Raw genomic sequence first — 15,000 nt, forward strand, 5'->3', positions numbered from 1 at the left:
CTTTTCTAGTCAGATGAACTCATGGATACCATTTGTATACTGAAAGTTTACTGCACACAGAGACATAACAATGTTATCCATGAGTTCAGCTGACTTTGGGTAAGTCAAAAGGGGGGCTTAGTTGCCAAAATGTTGCACTATCCCTTTGAAATAGACACAAAGACACACCTGGCGAGGTTGAAGATGGCGACCAGCTTGCGACCCAGTATCTCTCCGTCTTTGAAGCCCTCTGAGTAGAGGATGACCTCAGCGATGAGCTCGTTGTCTGGTCGGGACATGGCCACGGGCCTGAACAGCTGCTTCAGGTTGTCAGGCAGCTTCTGTCTCCCTCCATAACCCTTCCCAGCCGGGTTCAACGTTATAAACACCCCCGAGTTAGGGGTCCAACTCCACCTAACACGGAGAGAGAGCGAGAGAGCAAGAGAGAGCGTTTAAAATACCAGCATGCAATATACCATACAAGTACCTATGTGCAAGCATGCCTAAGTGACTGTGTGACTGTGTGGTCACCTCCTTGCCCAGCAGCTCACAGCTGGTCCTGTGGTTCTTCAGTGAGTTCTGGATACCCTGTATCTGCATGGACACTGCAGACAACACAGCCTCCTCCAGGCGGTTAAACTCATCAAAGCAGCCCCACGCTCCACACTTCACCAGCCCCACAAAGATACGGCCCATAGACTTCACGTCTATACCCTGCAACACACCATTTATTCATTCATTCATTTACTTTATTTATTTATCCATCCTTTATTTATTCAGGAGATCTTGAAATTTGCTAATTTCTTTTCAAAAAAAGAATTCACCTTATGTTACATTTCTGAGTTTTAGTAATGTTAAGTGTTTGTTCGTGCATTTGTGTGTGTGTGTGTGTGTGCATTCGTCACGGTGTGTGACGTGTGTGTGTGTGTGTGTGTGTGTGCATTCGTCACGTGTGTGTGACGTGTGTGTGTGTGCATGTCACGTGTGTGTGACTGTGTGTGTGTTTGTTTACCTCATCACAGTTGAAGACAAGTACTTGTCTTCCGAACAGGCCCCAGGGCTTTGACTGACTCAGTCTTGCCGGTGCGGCAGGGCCGTAGGGGTTTCCCCCAAACCCATCATCATGGCCTGGGTCAAGGTCAGATAACACTTATCAGTCAGGGGAGTGTGGACCAGCTTAGCCGCATTACCCTGAGAGAGATAGAGGAGGGGAGGGATGGAGAGAGTGATAGAGAGAGAGAGAGAGGATGACAGTGTGTTGAGGCTGACTTTGCAGAGAGACTGCAGCACACACAGTGTGAGAGGTGACCTTATCTCTGGGTGAACATCTCCCCCAGTGGTGCAGGACTGCATAGCGCTGTAGTTGAACTGCTGCCTGGTACTGAAGTGTGTAGAGCTGTCATTTAGACGTGTACAGGTGTGTGTAGATGAGGTGGTCAGAAGTATATCTGTGTAGAGAGGTGGTCAGAAGTACAGTATATCTGTGTAGAGAGGTGGTCAGACGTACAGTATATCTGTGTAGAGAGGTGGTCAGAAGTACAGTATATCTGTGTAGAGAGGTGGTCAGATGTACAGTATATCTGTGTAAAGAGGTGGTCAGAAGTACAGTATATCTGTGTAGAGAGGTGGTCAGATGTACAGTATATCTGTGTAGAGAGGTGGTCAGAAGTACAGTATATCTGTGTAGAGAGGTGGTCAGAAGTACAGTATATCTGTGTAGAGAGGTGGTCAGAAGTACAGTATATCTGTGTAGAGAGGTGGTCAGAAGTACAGTATATCTGTGTAGAGAGGTGGTCAGAAGTACAGTATATCTGTGTAGAGAGGTGGTCAGAAGTACAGTATATCTGTGTAGAGAGGTGGTCAGAAGTACAGTATATCTGTGTGGGGTTGTAGAGAGGTGGTCAGAAGTACAGTATATCTGTGTAGAGAGGTGGTCAGAAGTACAGTATATCTGTGTAGAGAGGTGGTCAGAAGTACAGTATATATGTGTAGAGAGGTGGTCAGAAGTACAGTATATCTGTGTAGAGAGGTGGTCAGAAGTACAGTATATCTGCGTAGAGAGGTGGTCAGATGTACAGTATATCTGTGTAGAGAGGTGGTCAGAGGTACAGTATATCTGCGTAGAGAGGTGGTCAGAAGTACAGTATATCTGTGTAGAGAGGTGGTCAGAAGTACAGTATATCTGTGTAGAGAGGTGGTCAGAAGTACAGTATATCTGTGTAGAGAGGTGGTCAGAAGTACAGTATATCTGTGTAGAGAGGTGGTCAGAAGTACAGTATATCTGTGTAGAGAGGTGGTCAGAAGTACAGTATATCTGTGTAGAGAGGTGGTCAGAAGTACAGTATATCTAGACAAGACGGAGCTACTCTTCCTCCCAGGGAAGGACTGCCCGCTCCATGATCTCGCCATCACGGTTGACAAATCTGTTGTGTCCTCCTCCCAGAGTGCAAAGAACCTTGGCGTGACCCTGGACAACACCCTGTCGTTCTCCGCTAACATCAAAGCGGTGACCCGATCCTGTAGGTTCATGCTCTACAACATTCGCAGAGTACGACCCTACCTTACACAGGAAGCGGCACAGGTCCTAATCCAGGCACTTGTCACCTCCCGTCTGGACTACTGCAACTCGCTGTTGGCTGGGCTCCCTGCCTGTGCCATTAAACCCCTACAACTCATCCAGAACGCTGCAGCCCGTCTGGTGTTCAACCTTCCCAAGTTCTCTCACGTCACCCCGCTCCTCCGCACACTCCACTGGCTTCCAGTTGAAGCTCGCATCTGCTACAAGACCATGGTGCTTGCCTACAGAGCTGTGAGGGGAACGGCACCTCCTTACCTTCAGGCTCTGATCAGTCCCTACACCCAAACGAGGGCATTGCGTTCTTCCACCTCTGGCCTGCTGGTCCCCCTACCTCTGCGGAAGCACAGTTCCCGCTCAGCCCAGTCAAAACTGTTCGCTGCTCTGGCACCCCAATGGTGGAACAAGCTCCCTCACGACGCCAGGACAGCGGAGTCACTGACCACCTTCCGGAGACACTTGAAACCCTACCTCTTTAAGGAATACCTGGAATAGTATAAAGTAATCCTTCTACCCCCCCCAATCCCCCCCCCCGCCTACAATTTTTTTAAATATTATTATTATTATTATTATTATTACAACAACAAAAAAACACATACAAATAAATAAACAACAAAAATAAAAAACAACAAAAATATATATATAAATCAAATGAAAAAAATAAAAATTCTCTAAACAAATAAAAATAGTGGTTGTCCCACTGGCTATCATAAGGTGAATGCACTAATTTGTAAGTCGCTCTGGATAAGAGCGTCTGCTAAATGACGTAAATGTAAATATCTGTGTAGAGGTGGTCAGAAGTATAGTATATCTGTGTAGAGAGGTGGTCAGAAGTACAGTATATCTGTGTAGAGAGGTGGTCAGAAGCACAGTATATCTGTGTAGAGAGGTGGTCAGACGTACAGTATATCTGTGTAGAGAGGTGGTCAGAAGTACAGTATATCTGTGTAGAGAGGTGGTCAGAAGTATAGTATATCTGTGTAGAGAGGTGGTCAGATGTTTATCTGTGTAGAGAGGTGGTCAGAAGCACAGTATATCTGTGTAGAGAGGTGGTCAGAAGTACAGTATATCTGTGTAGAGAGGTGGTCAGAAGTACAGTATATCTGTGTAGAGAGGTGGTCGAAGTACAGTATATCTGTGTAGAGAGGTGGTCAGAAGTACAGTATATCTGTGTAGAGAGGTGGTCAGAAGTACAGTATATCTGTGTAGAGAGGTGGTCAGAAGTATAGTATATCTGTGTAGAGAGGTGGTCAGATGTTTATCTGTGTAAGAGAGGTGGTCAGAAGCACAGTATATCTGTGTAGAGAGGTGGTCAGAAGTACAGTATATCTGTGTAGAGAGGTGGTCAGAAGTACAGTATATCTGTGTAGAGAGGTGGTCAGAAGTATATCTGTGTAGAGAGGTGGTCAGAAGTACAGTATATCTGTGTAGAGAGGTGGTCAGAAGTACAGTATATCTGTGTAGAGAGGTGGTCAGAAGTACAGTATATCTGTGTAGAGAGGTGGTCAGAAGTACAGTATATCTGTGTAGAGAGGTGGTCAGAAGCACAGTATATCTGTGTAGAGAGGTGGTCAGAAGTACAGTATATCTGTGTAGAGAGGTGGTCAGATGTACAGTATATCTGTGTAGAGAGGTGGTCAGACGTACAGTATATCTGTGTAGAGAGGTGGTCAGAAGTACAGTATATCTGTGTAGAGAGGTGGTCAGAAGTACAGTATATCTGTGTAGAGAGGTGGTCAGATGTTTATCTGTGTAGAGAGGTGGTCAGAAGTACAGTATATCTGTGTAGAGAGGTGGTCAGAAGCACAGTATATCTGTGTAGAGAGGTGGTCAGAAGTATAGTATATCTGTGTAGAGAGGTGGTCAGATGTTTATCTGTGTAGAGAGGTGGTCAGAAGCACAGTATATCTGTGTAGAGAGGTGGTCAGATGTTTATCTGTGTAGAGAGGTGGTCAGAAGTACAGTATATCTGTGTAGAGAGGGTGGTCAGAAGCACAGTATATCTGTGTAGAGAGGTGGTCAGAAGTATAGTATATCTGTGTAGAGAGGTGGTCAGATGTTTATCTGTGTAGAGAGGTGGTCAGAAGTATATCTGCGTAGAGAGGTGGTCAGAAGTACAGTATATCTGTGTAGAGAGGTGGTCAGAAGTATAGTATATCTGTGTAGAGAGGTGGTCAGATGTTTATCGTGTAGAGAGGTGGTCAGAAGTATATCTGCAGTAGAGAGGTGGTCAGAAGTACAGTATATCTGTGTAGAGAGGTGGTCAGAAGCACAGTATATCTGTGTAGAGAGGTGGTCAGAAGTACAGTATATCCGTGTAGAGAGGTGGTCAGATGTTTATCTGTGTAGAGAGGTGGTCGATGTTTATCTGTGTAGAGAGGTGGTCAGAAGCACAGTATATCTGTGTAGAGAGGTGGTCAGAAGTACAGTATATCTGTGTAGAGAGGTGGTCAGATGTTTATCTGTGTAGAGAGGTGGTCAGGAAGTACAGTATATCCGTGTAGAGGTTTTTTGTACCTGGTACTCGTATGTATAGCTGAAGTGAGCGTCGACCATCTGTATGGAGCAGCGTCTGTCGTTGTCGAGGTAGAAACGGAGCTGTTTCCTCCAGGCCCAGGCGTCAGGCTGCTCACCTCCTCACACAGCTGCTTCACCACACTGATGTTATGGATGATGTCTAGGATCAGAGCCTTCAGCTTCAGCTGCAACACACTTGACTCTATGGGGGAGAAGCATCCTATCAGAACAGACCCTATGTCTCAAAATGGCTCCACACTACCAATACAGTGCACAGATTCTGATCAGAGCTATGTAGGCCCAGGGTCTTTCCTGCTCAGGCCATGTGGTTGTTGATAACGCTAATGGTATTGATAAGATCCTTTTAGATCTGGCCCTAGTCATGTCTCCCCCAGGACTGTATCTAATGCTTGGGCCCTGTGCTGTGAGCGGAGTTTTATCACCGTGGCCTCTCCCTCAGTCAGAGAGCTTCTCCTCCCCAGCCAGTCCACACAAGAGCTGTTTTATGTAGCTATTCATTAGGGGCCGGCCATTAGATTAGACTGACAGTTATGACTGCAGCCTCTTAGCAAGCCTCTTTAGCCTGGGGAGCTGGGGAGAGACACACATGTACTGGTTATCTGACCACTTTAGCCTGGGGAGCTGGGGAGAGACACACATGTACTGGTTATCTGACCACTTTAGCCTGGGGAGCTGGGGGAGAGACACACATGTACTGGTTATCTGAACTCTTTAGCCTGGGGAGCTGGGGAGAGACACATGTACTGGTTATCTGACCTCTTTAGCCTGGGGAGCTGGGGAGAGACACACATGTACTGGTTATCTGACTTCACACTAGGTAAATAAAACAGCAGATTGTAACATAATTGTAACACAGTAACCAAATTAACATCAGATAGGGCTGAGGCATGCCAATGAGCCACTGTAACAATAAACAACCACACACACAAACATGCATGCATGCACACTCACACACACACACACACACACACACACACACACACACCTGTGTTTCCCGTCTCCTCAGAGCTGGTGTCTACGGTGGTGTAGTGCTCCAACTTAGCGGTGAGCTCCACCTCCAGCTGCTGCAGACTGCTGTTTCTCAGACCACTCTCCACCTCCTCAGTGAACTGGATCTGCTCTGCCAAGCACAGGATCTACACCCAGAGACACAGGAGTCAGTCAGGAGTCCATTAGGAGTCAGACAGGATCTACATCAGGGCTCAGACAGGAGTCACTAAGGAGTCAGGCAGAAATTACAATGGCTCTACACCAGGAGATACAAAGATCAGACAGGAACTATACAGGACTCATACATGAGTCAATCAGGAGTCAGACAGGAGTTATACTGGAGTCAGACAGGACTCATACTGGAGTCAGACAGGACTCATACTGGAGTCAGACAGGACTCATACTGGAGTCAGACAGGAGTTATACCGGAGTCAGACAGGACTCATACTGGAGTCAGACAGGACTCATACTGGAGTCAGACAGGAGTTATACCGGAGTCAGACAGGAGTTATACTGGAGTCAGACAGGAGTCATACGAGTCAGACAGGAGTCAGACTGGAGTCAGACAGAAAGTCAAGACAGTAGTTATACTGGAGTTATACTGGAGTCAGACAGGAGTTATACTGAGTCAGACAGGAGTCATACTGGAGTCAGACAGGAGTCAGACTGGAGTCAGACAGGAGTTATACTGTAGTTATACTGGAATCAGACAGGAGTCAGACTGGAGTCAGACCGGATTTATACTGGAGTTATACTGGTGAGACAGGAGTCAGAAAGGAGTTATACTGGAGTCAGACAGGAGTCAGACTGGAGTCAGACAGGAGTTATACCAGAGTCAGACAGGAGTCAGACAGGAGAGACAGGAGTCAGACTGGAGTCAGACAGGAGTTATACCGGAGTCAGACAGGAGTTATACCGGAGTCAGACAGGAGTTATACCGGAGTCAGACAGGAGTTATACTGGAGTTAAACAGGACTCATACAGGAGTTATACCGGAGTCAGACAGGAGTCAGACTGGAGTCAGACAGGAGTCATACCGGAGTCAGACAGGAGTCATACTGGAGTCAGACAGGAGTCAGACTGGAGTCAGACAGGAGTCAGACAGGAGTTATACCGGAGTCAGACAGGAGTTATACTGGAGTCAGACAGGAGTTATACTGGAGTTAAACAGGACTCATACAGGAGTCATACTGGAGTCAGACAGGATTTATACTGGAGTTATACTGGTGAGACAGGAGTCAGGAAAGGAGTTATACTGGAGTCAGACAGTAGTTATACTGGAGTCAGACAGGAGTTATACTGGAGTCAGACAGGAGTCATATAGGAGAAACACAATAAGAGAAGAGTCAGATAGCATCAATGAGTAATGTATGTATGTACTCACTAACTGTAAGTCGCTCTGGATAAGAGCGTCTGCTAAATGACTAAAACATTTAAATGTAATGAATCATACCTGAGAGGGGTAGCGGGGACGGGTCCACCTCTCCTTTCCTCCTGCTGACACACACTCACACAGCAGCTGCTCCAGAGTCTCCTTCATCTCAGCAGACAGCTCACCCAGCCACACCTGGAACCCACACACACACACACACTTTTAAGGAGCTATATAATTGAGTTGTGTGTAATAATGGAGTTGTGTGATTGAGGTACACATTGCAGTACCCCCTACCCTCTACCCCCTGCTCCTTGACCCGTCCACCCCCCTACCTCTACGCTGTTGGAGATTCGGATGAGGTTCCTGAGGGGGACCACCTCTCCCTCTAGAGAGCGCATGGCCACGATGTGCTGGCAGTCCCCATCAAAGTCAACACTGTTGATGCCTACAGAGAACACAGTTATATCCACTGTCACTACAGACACATCAGTTTCACCAGTTGACAGCTTCTTTAGTTGTTACTGTATTGACGTTGGGATTTGGGTGTGAGCAGGTGTGTGTGTGTGTGTGTGTGTGTGTGTGTGTGTGTGTGTGTGTGTGTGTGTGTGTGTGTGTGTGTGTGTGTGTGTGTGTGGGGGTGTGCTTGTGTGTGTGTGTGTGTGTGTGTGTGTGTGTGTGTGTGTGTGTGTGTGTGTGTGTGTGTGAGCATGTTGGTGGTGTGTGTGTGTGTGTGTGTGTGTGCGTGTGTGTGTGTGTGTGTGTGTGTGTGTGTGTGTGTGTGTGTGTGTGTGTGTGTGTGTGTGTGTGTGTGTGTGTGTGTGTGTGTGTGTGTGTGTGTGTGCGTGTGTGTGTGTGTGTGCGTGTGGTGTGTGTGTGTGTGATGTGTGTGTGTGTGTGTGTGTGTACCAGCGAACAGCTTCTTGAGGTGTGACTGTATGACAGTGGGGTTGGTGGCCTGGCCCAGAATCTCCAGCAGGTCATCATCGCCAATGAAGTAGAACCGTGGGAAGGCAGAACGCTTCTCCTACAGGGGACAGAGACATACACTTCTACACTGAGTGGACAAAACATTATGAACACCTGCTCTTTCCATGACGTAGACTGACCAGGTCAATCCAGGTGAAAGCTATGATCCCTTATTGATGGTACTGTTAAATCCACTTCAATCAATGTAGATGAAGGGGAGGAGACAGTTTAAAGAAGGAAAACTAAGACATGGATTGTGTATGCGTGCCATTCAGAGGGTGAATGGACAAAACAACAGATTTAAGTGCGTTTGAACAGGGTGTGGTAGTAGGTACAGGGGCACCGGTTTGTGTCAAGAACTGCAACGCTGCTGGGTTTTTCACACTCAACAGATTCCCATGTCTATCAAGAATGTTCCACCACCCAAAGGACATCCAGCCAACTTGAGACTACTGTGGGAAGCATTGGAGTCAACATGGGCCAGCATCCCTGTGGAACACTTTCAACACCTTGTAGAGTCCATGCCCCGATGAATTGAGGCTGTTCTGAGGGCAAAAGGGGGTGCAACTCAATATTAGGAAGGTGTTTTGTCCACTCAGTGTATGTTTTTTATTTCTATGTTTAGTGAGGACATATACATCCATCTTTGTACTAGTACTGATTGGCGAATCAATTGAAGTATAGATTTATTGATTTGTTAATTTATTGATCCCTGGTTGGTAGTTGATTGTTCAGTACCTCTAGGAACTCGTTGAGTGATTTCTGGCAGCGCTGGAGCTGGTCTAAGATGGTGATGAGGGAGTTTCTGATGCCAGCACGAGAGCTCAGAGACGTCACCCTGCTGTCCCTCTGGACATCAGCCAAGATGGACCTGACACACAGACACACACACAGTTTAGAAACACACAGAGTACAACATGGACAATGGATCAGAAAAAACAGAGCCACACACACACACACACACACACACAGTTTAGAAACACACACAGGGACAGGAGTACCTAAAGTCCTCGTCGACCCGCTTTGAAACGGGCTTGTTCCCTGGGCAGAGCCCCCCGTCCGAAGATGGGCTCCAGGTAGACCCAGCGCCTCTGGATGGCATTCAGACTGACCAGGTACTCATCTAGATCAGACAGACGTACCTCCCACAGACTAACCTGGACAAACACACACACACGGTAACACTAGGTAAAGCAGCTACTTTTAAAGATGCTGTGCTTTCAGTTCTGAGTAACTCTAAAGACTCACCTTGTCCTGGAAGCCGCGGTAGTATGGAGAGTCCTTCAGAGACTGCAGAAGGCACGGTTATCACCAACCTGTATAGGAGACCAGGTTAGAGTGTGTCCAGTAGTGAGTGTGTGGGTGTCCGGTAGTGGTTGAGTGTGTCCGGTAGTGAGTGTGTCCGTGTCCGGTAGTGAGTGTGTCCAGTAGTGTATGTGTCCGGTAGTGAGTGTGTCCGGTAGTGAGTGTGTCAGTAGTGAGTGTCCGGTAGTGTGTGTCCGGTAGTGAGTGTGTCGGTAGTGAGTGTGTGTGTCCGGTAGTGAGTGTGTGTGTGTCCGGTAGTGAGTGTGTCCGGTAGTGAGTGTAGGTGTGTCCGGTAGTGAGTGTGTCCGGTAGTGTGTGTGTGTGTGTCCGGTAGTGAGTGTGTGTGTGTCCGGTAGTGAGTGTAGGTGTGTCCGGTAGTGAGTGTGTCCGGTAGTGAGTGTAGGTGTGTCCGGTAGTGAGTGTGTCCGGTAGTGTGAGTGTGTCCGGTAGTGAGTGTGTGTCGTAGTGAGTGTGTGTGTCCGGTAGTGAGTGTGTGTGTGTCCTGTAGTGAGTGTGTCCGGTAGTGAGTGTGTCCAGAAGTGAGTGTGTCCGGAAGTGAGTGTGTCCTGTAGTGAGTGTGTGTGTGTCCGGTAGTGAGTGTGTGTGTGTCCGGTAGTGAGTGTGTCCGTAATGAGGTGAGTGTGTCCGGTAGTGAGGTGTTCGGTAGTGAGTGTGTCCGGTAGTGAGTGTGTCCGGTAGTGAGGTGTCCGGTAGGAGTGTGTCCAGTAGTGAGTGTGTCCAGTAGTGAGTGTGTGTGTGTCCGGTAGTGAGTGTGTCCGGTAGTGAGTGTGTCCGGTAGTGAGTGTGTCCGGTAGTGAGTGTGTCCGGTAGTGAGTGTGTCCGGTAGTGAGTGTGTCCAGTAGTGAGTGTGTCCGGTAGTGAGTGTGTCCAGTAGTGAGTGTGTCCGGTAGTGAGTGTGTCCGGTAGTGAGTGTGTCCGGTAGTGAGTGTGTCCGTAGTGAGTGTGTCCGGTAGTGAGTGTGTCCAGTAGTGAGTGTGTCCGGTAGTGAGTGTGTCCGTAGTGAGTGTGTCCGGTAGTGAGTGTGTCCGGTAGTGAGTGTGTCCGGTAGTGAGTGTGTCCAGTAGTAAGTGTGTCCGGTAGTGAGTGTGTCCGGTAGTGAGTGTGTCCGGTAGTGAGTGTGTCCAGTAGTGAGTGTGTCCAGTAGTGAGTGTGTCCGGTAGTGAGTGTGTCCAGTAGTGAGTGTGTCCAGTAGTGAGTGTGTCCAGTAGTGAGTGTGTCCAGTAGTGAGTGTGTCCGGTAGTGAGAGTGTCCAGTAGTGAGTGTGTCCAGTAGTGAGTGTGTCCAGTAGTGAGTGTGTCCAGTAGTGAGTGTGTCCGGTAGTGAGTGTGTCCGGTAGTGAGTGTGTCAACTACTGTATAATACTGTATTGTCCCTTACCTGGTTGACCACGTCCTTCCAGTCCTTGATGAGAGTGAGTGTGTGTCCAGCGCTGTCTGTGTACTCAGTGAGGGTAAAGGCAGCTCCAGCCCCCCACAGGTCCAGCTCTCTGAGAGCCTCTCTGATGGTCACCTCCGCCTGGGCTCTGCTGTTTAGGTCTTTGAGCTCCAGGGCTCGGTCAGTGATGGTATCAGCCACACTGAGGAGATCCCAGAAGGTCAGTCTCTCCAGGGTAGTGCCTTTAGGAAGACCCAACAATCTGAACAGATCCAACCAGTGGTCCTGGGATAGGTGCTCCCTCGCACGTACTTTAACACTGGTACCAGACTCTACAAACACACACAGAATACATTTTAACACCGGAACCAGACTCTATACACACAGATAGACAGAATACATGTTAACATTTCTGCTTAGCAGACAGAGGAGTTTGTCTTCCACTTTTCTCTCTCTCTCTCTCTCTCCCCTCACCTTGTACTTGTCAACTTCTCTCTGTAGTTTAACAGACAGGCTGGTGTGCTGCTCAAGCTTCCTCAGTCTGTCCTGCCACGCAAACAGGAACTCCTCAAACACATAGGTCTTACTCCTGCAAAAGCAAAACACACACACAAACTGTTTTATTCAACCACTAGTTAGCCAGCGAAGACAAATAAGGTGGAAATGATAATATCAAATCAAACCCCAAACCTTCCCCGACACCTCTCTGATGTCAGACTCCTAACCTGAATGTGATCCAGTCCTCCTTCGCCTTCTCCTGGAAGTCCTCCTGCCAGTCCTCATACAGAGACCACATCTGGCCATACTCCTCCATGTCCCTGATGGTCTCCTCCGCCAGGGAGAAGTCTGGAGCCTCCAGCTCAAAGTGACGACAGTCCTCACTGAGAAGAGACACTCATTAGTACACAGAAAACTGAAGGATTGAAAGTAAAGTTGACTTGCGTGTGTGTGTGTGTGTGTGTGTGTGTGTGTGTGTGTAAACCTACAGCAGGCGTGTGCGTGTGACCTCCAGCTCCTGGAACTCCTGTTTCTTGTCTCTGATGGTTTGGACAGAGCAGCAGCAGGGCTGCCTGGTCTCCCCGTCTCTATGACCTCATCTCTGGGCTTCAGCTGGTCCCAGCGAGCCCTGAACCTGTCCAGCTCCAGCCTGTAGGCCTGGATACGACTCTCAGCATTACTACGCATCACCTCCACCTAGAGGAGAGGGAGAAACGGGGGGGAAATTAGGGAATGAGCATCTGTGTTTATGCGTTTGTCCCAAGCGTGTTTGCAAAAGTGTGCGTGTGTGTGTTTGCGCTCTCTCTCTCGTGTGTGTGTGTGTGTGTGTGTGTGTGTGTGTGTGTGTACTCTTTGATCATCAGCTGGTGGCTCTCCATCATCAGCTCTAGTTTGTCCCACTTGGCCCTGAGGGAGGACAGAGAGTCCAGCCCTCCTCCTGCTACGGCCCTCAGCAGACGGTTCTTCTCCTCCGCAGCCTGGAACTGGGGCAGGATCTACACAAAAACACATCACACAAACATTACAGCAACGCTCAGACAACATTACAAAACCGGGGCTCGATATATATGGAACATCACAAAACATTACAGCAACGCTCAGGCAACTTTACAGAACTGTGGTAGTAGTGATTGAATGTTAATGGTCATGAACAGTCAAAATCATGTTTTTCATGAAAATTGATGATATTTGAAGAAACCAGATCAAAGTGTGACCAAAGTATAAAAAATGACTGTTGCTTCTACATTGATAAAGTTTGATCATAAAGTTACTGGTCCCCTTCCCCATGTTTCCCCTTTCACCTGTGTCTGGTGTTCGCTAGTTACTGGCTAGTTTGGTGTTCAGCCAGCATGGAATAAAAGGGGGGTCGTTCAAAACTCAGATGCAGTTGTCAGGTCAACACATCAGTCAGTGCTGCTGTGAAGCGCATCACAAGAGACATGCCAAACGGGAGATGTATTAATTTTTTATTATATAATTGGTGCAATTTCAATGTTGTTTGAGTTGCTTTGTGTATCACCAAATTAGCTTCAGATGATGTTACTGCAACACTGGGGTCACTGCATCCAAGTTGCTTTACATAGGCGTTTCAAAGCTCATGAATATAAGCTCCCCGCACACTCAGCCTGTATTTTCAAACTTCCTGGTAGTTAGCCATGAGAGAAAAAGTACTTTTCAGAATGACTGTTCAGGACCTTTAAGTAACGTTGAGTCCCTCAAAGTGAGTTGCTTACATCTGGTTTGCGGGCATGTATCTGGCTGTGTCTGGAATTGGCCTCTCCTATCTCATCAATACTCTCTGGACGAGAGGACAACGTCTCCATGGCCTCAGTCACAAAACTGTCTATGTCTAGGGTATGGCCTGGAGGGGGGGAAACAGGGGGAAGGGGGGACAACAGGGGAGGGGGGCAACAGGGGGAGGGGGGACAACAGAGAAGAAAGAAAATTAGAACAGAACAGAAAGGGAAAGATCGGGAGTGAGAAAACACGTCATGTGAACAAAACTGTCGTAAAGCCCCTGCACACAAGATACATCAACAATCATACACTGGTGTCACTGGGAGATTTGAGTATGTACAGTGAGGGAAAAAAGTATTTGATCCCCTGCTGATTTTGTACGTTTGCCCACTGACAAAGAAATGATCAGTCTATAATTTTAATGGTAGGTTTATTTGAACAGTGCGAGACAGAATAACAACAAAAAAATCCAGAAAAACGCATGTCAAAAATGTTATAAATTGATTTGCATTTTAATGAGGGAAATAAGTATTTGACCCCCTCTCAATCAGAAAGATTTCTGGCTCCCAGGTGTCTTTTATACAGGTAACGAGCTGAGATTAGGAGCACACTCTTAAAGTGAGTGCTCCTATTCTCAACTTGTTACCTGTTTAAAAGACACCTGTCCACAGAAGCAATCAATCAATCAGATTCCAAACTCTCCACCATGGCCAAGACCAAAGAGCTCTCCAAGGATGTCAGGGACAAGATTGTAGACCTACACAAGGCTGGAATGGGCTACAAGACCATCGCCAAGCAGCTTGGTGAGAAGGTGACAACAGTTGGTGCGATTATTCGCAAATGGAAGAAACACAAAAGACCTGTCAATCTCCCCCGGCCTGGGGGCTCCATGCAAGATCTCACCTCGTGGAGTTGCAATGATCATGAGAATGGTGAGGAATCAGCCCAGAACTACACGGGAGGATCTTGTCAATGATCTCAAGGCAGCTGGGACCATAGTCACCAAGAAAACAATTGGTAACACACTACGCCGTGAAGGACTGAAATCCTGCAGCGCCCGCAAGGTCCCCCTGCTAAAGAAAGCACATATACAGGCCCGTCTGAAGTTTACCAATGGACATCTGAATGATTCAGAGGAGAACTGGGTGAAAGTGTTGTGGTTAGATGAGACCAAAATCGAGCTCTTTGGCATCAACTCAACTCGCCGTGTTTGGAGGAGGAGGAATGCTGCCTATGACCCCAAGAACACCATCCCCACCGTCAAACATGGAGGTGGAAACATTATGCTTTGGGTCTGTTTTTCTACTAAGGGGACAGGACAACTTCACTGCATCAAAGGGACGATGGACGGGGCCATGTACCGTCAAATCTTGGGTGAGAACCTCCTTCCCTCAGCCAGGGCATTGAAAATGGGTCGTGGATGGGTATTCCAGCATGACAATGACCCACAACACACGGCCAAGGCAACAAAGGAGTGGCTCAAGAAGAAGCACATTAAGGTCCTGGAGTGGCCTAGCCAGTCTCCAGACCTTAATCCCATAAAAAAAATCTGTGGAGGGAGCTGAAGGTTCGAGTTGACAAACGTCAGGCTCGAAACCTTAATGACTTGGAGAAGATCTGGAGTGGGACAAAATCCCTCCTG

General features: G+C 47.7%; 1 pseudogene; it reads right to left on the reverse strand.

The window, feature by feature from the left end:
* The window catches only part of LOC123484662, a 171,646-nt pseudogene that overhangs the window by 144,678 nt on the left and 11,968 nt on the right, over window positions 1-15,000 (reverse strand).

The sequence above is a fragment of the Coregonus clupeaformis genome, unplaced genomic scaffold, assembly GCF_020615455.1.
Source record: "Coregonus clupeaformis isolate EN_2021a unplaced genomic scaffold, ASM2061545v1 scaf0401, whole genome shotgun sequence".
Classification (NCBI taxonomy): domain Eukaryota; kingdom Metazoa; phylum Chordata; class Actinopteri; order Salmoniformes; family Salmonidae; genus Coregonus; species Coregonus clupeaformis.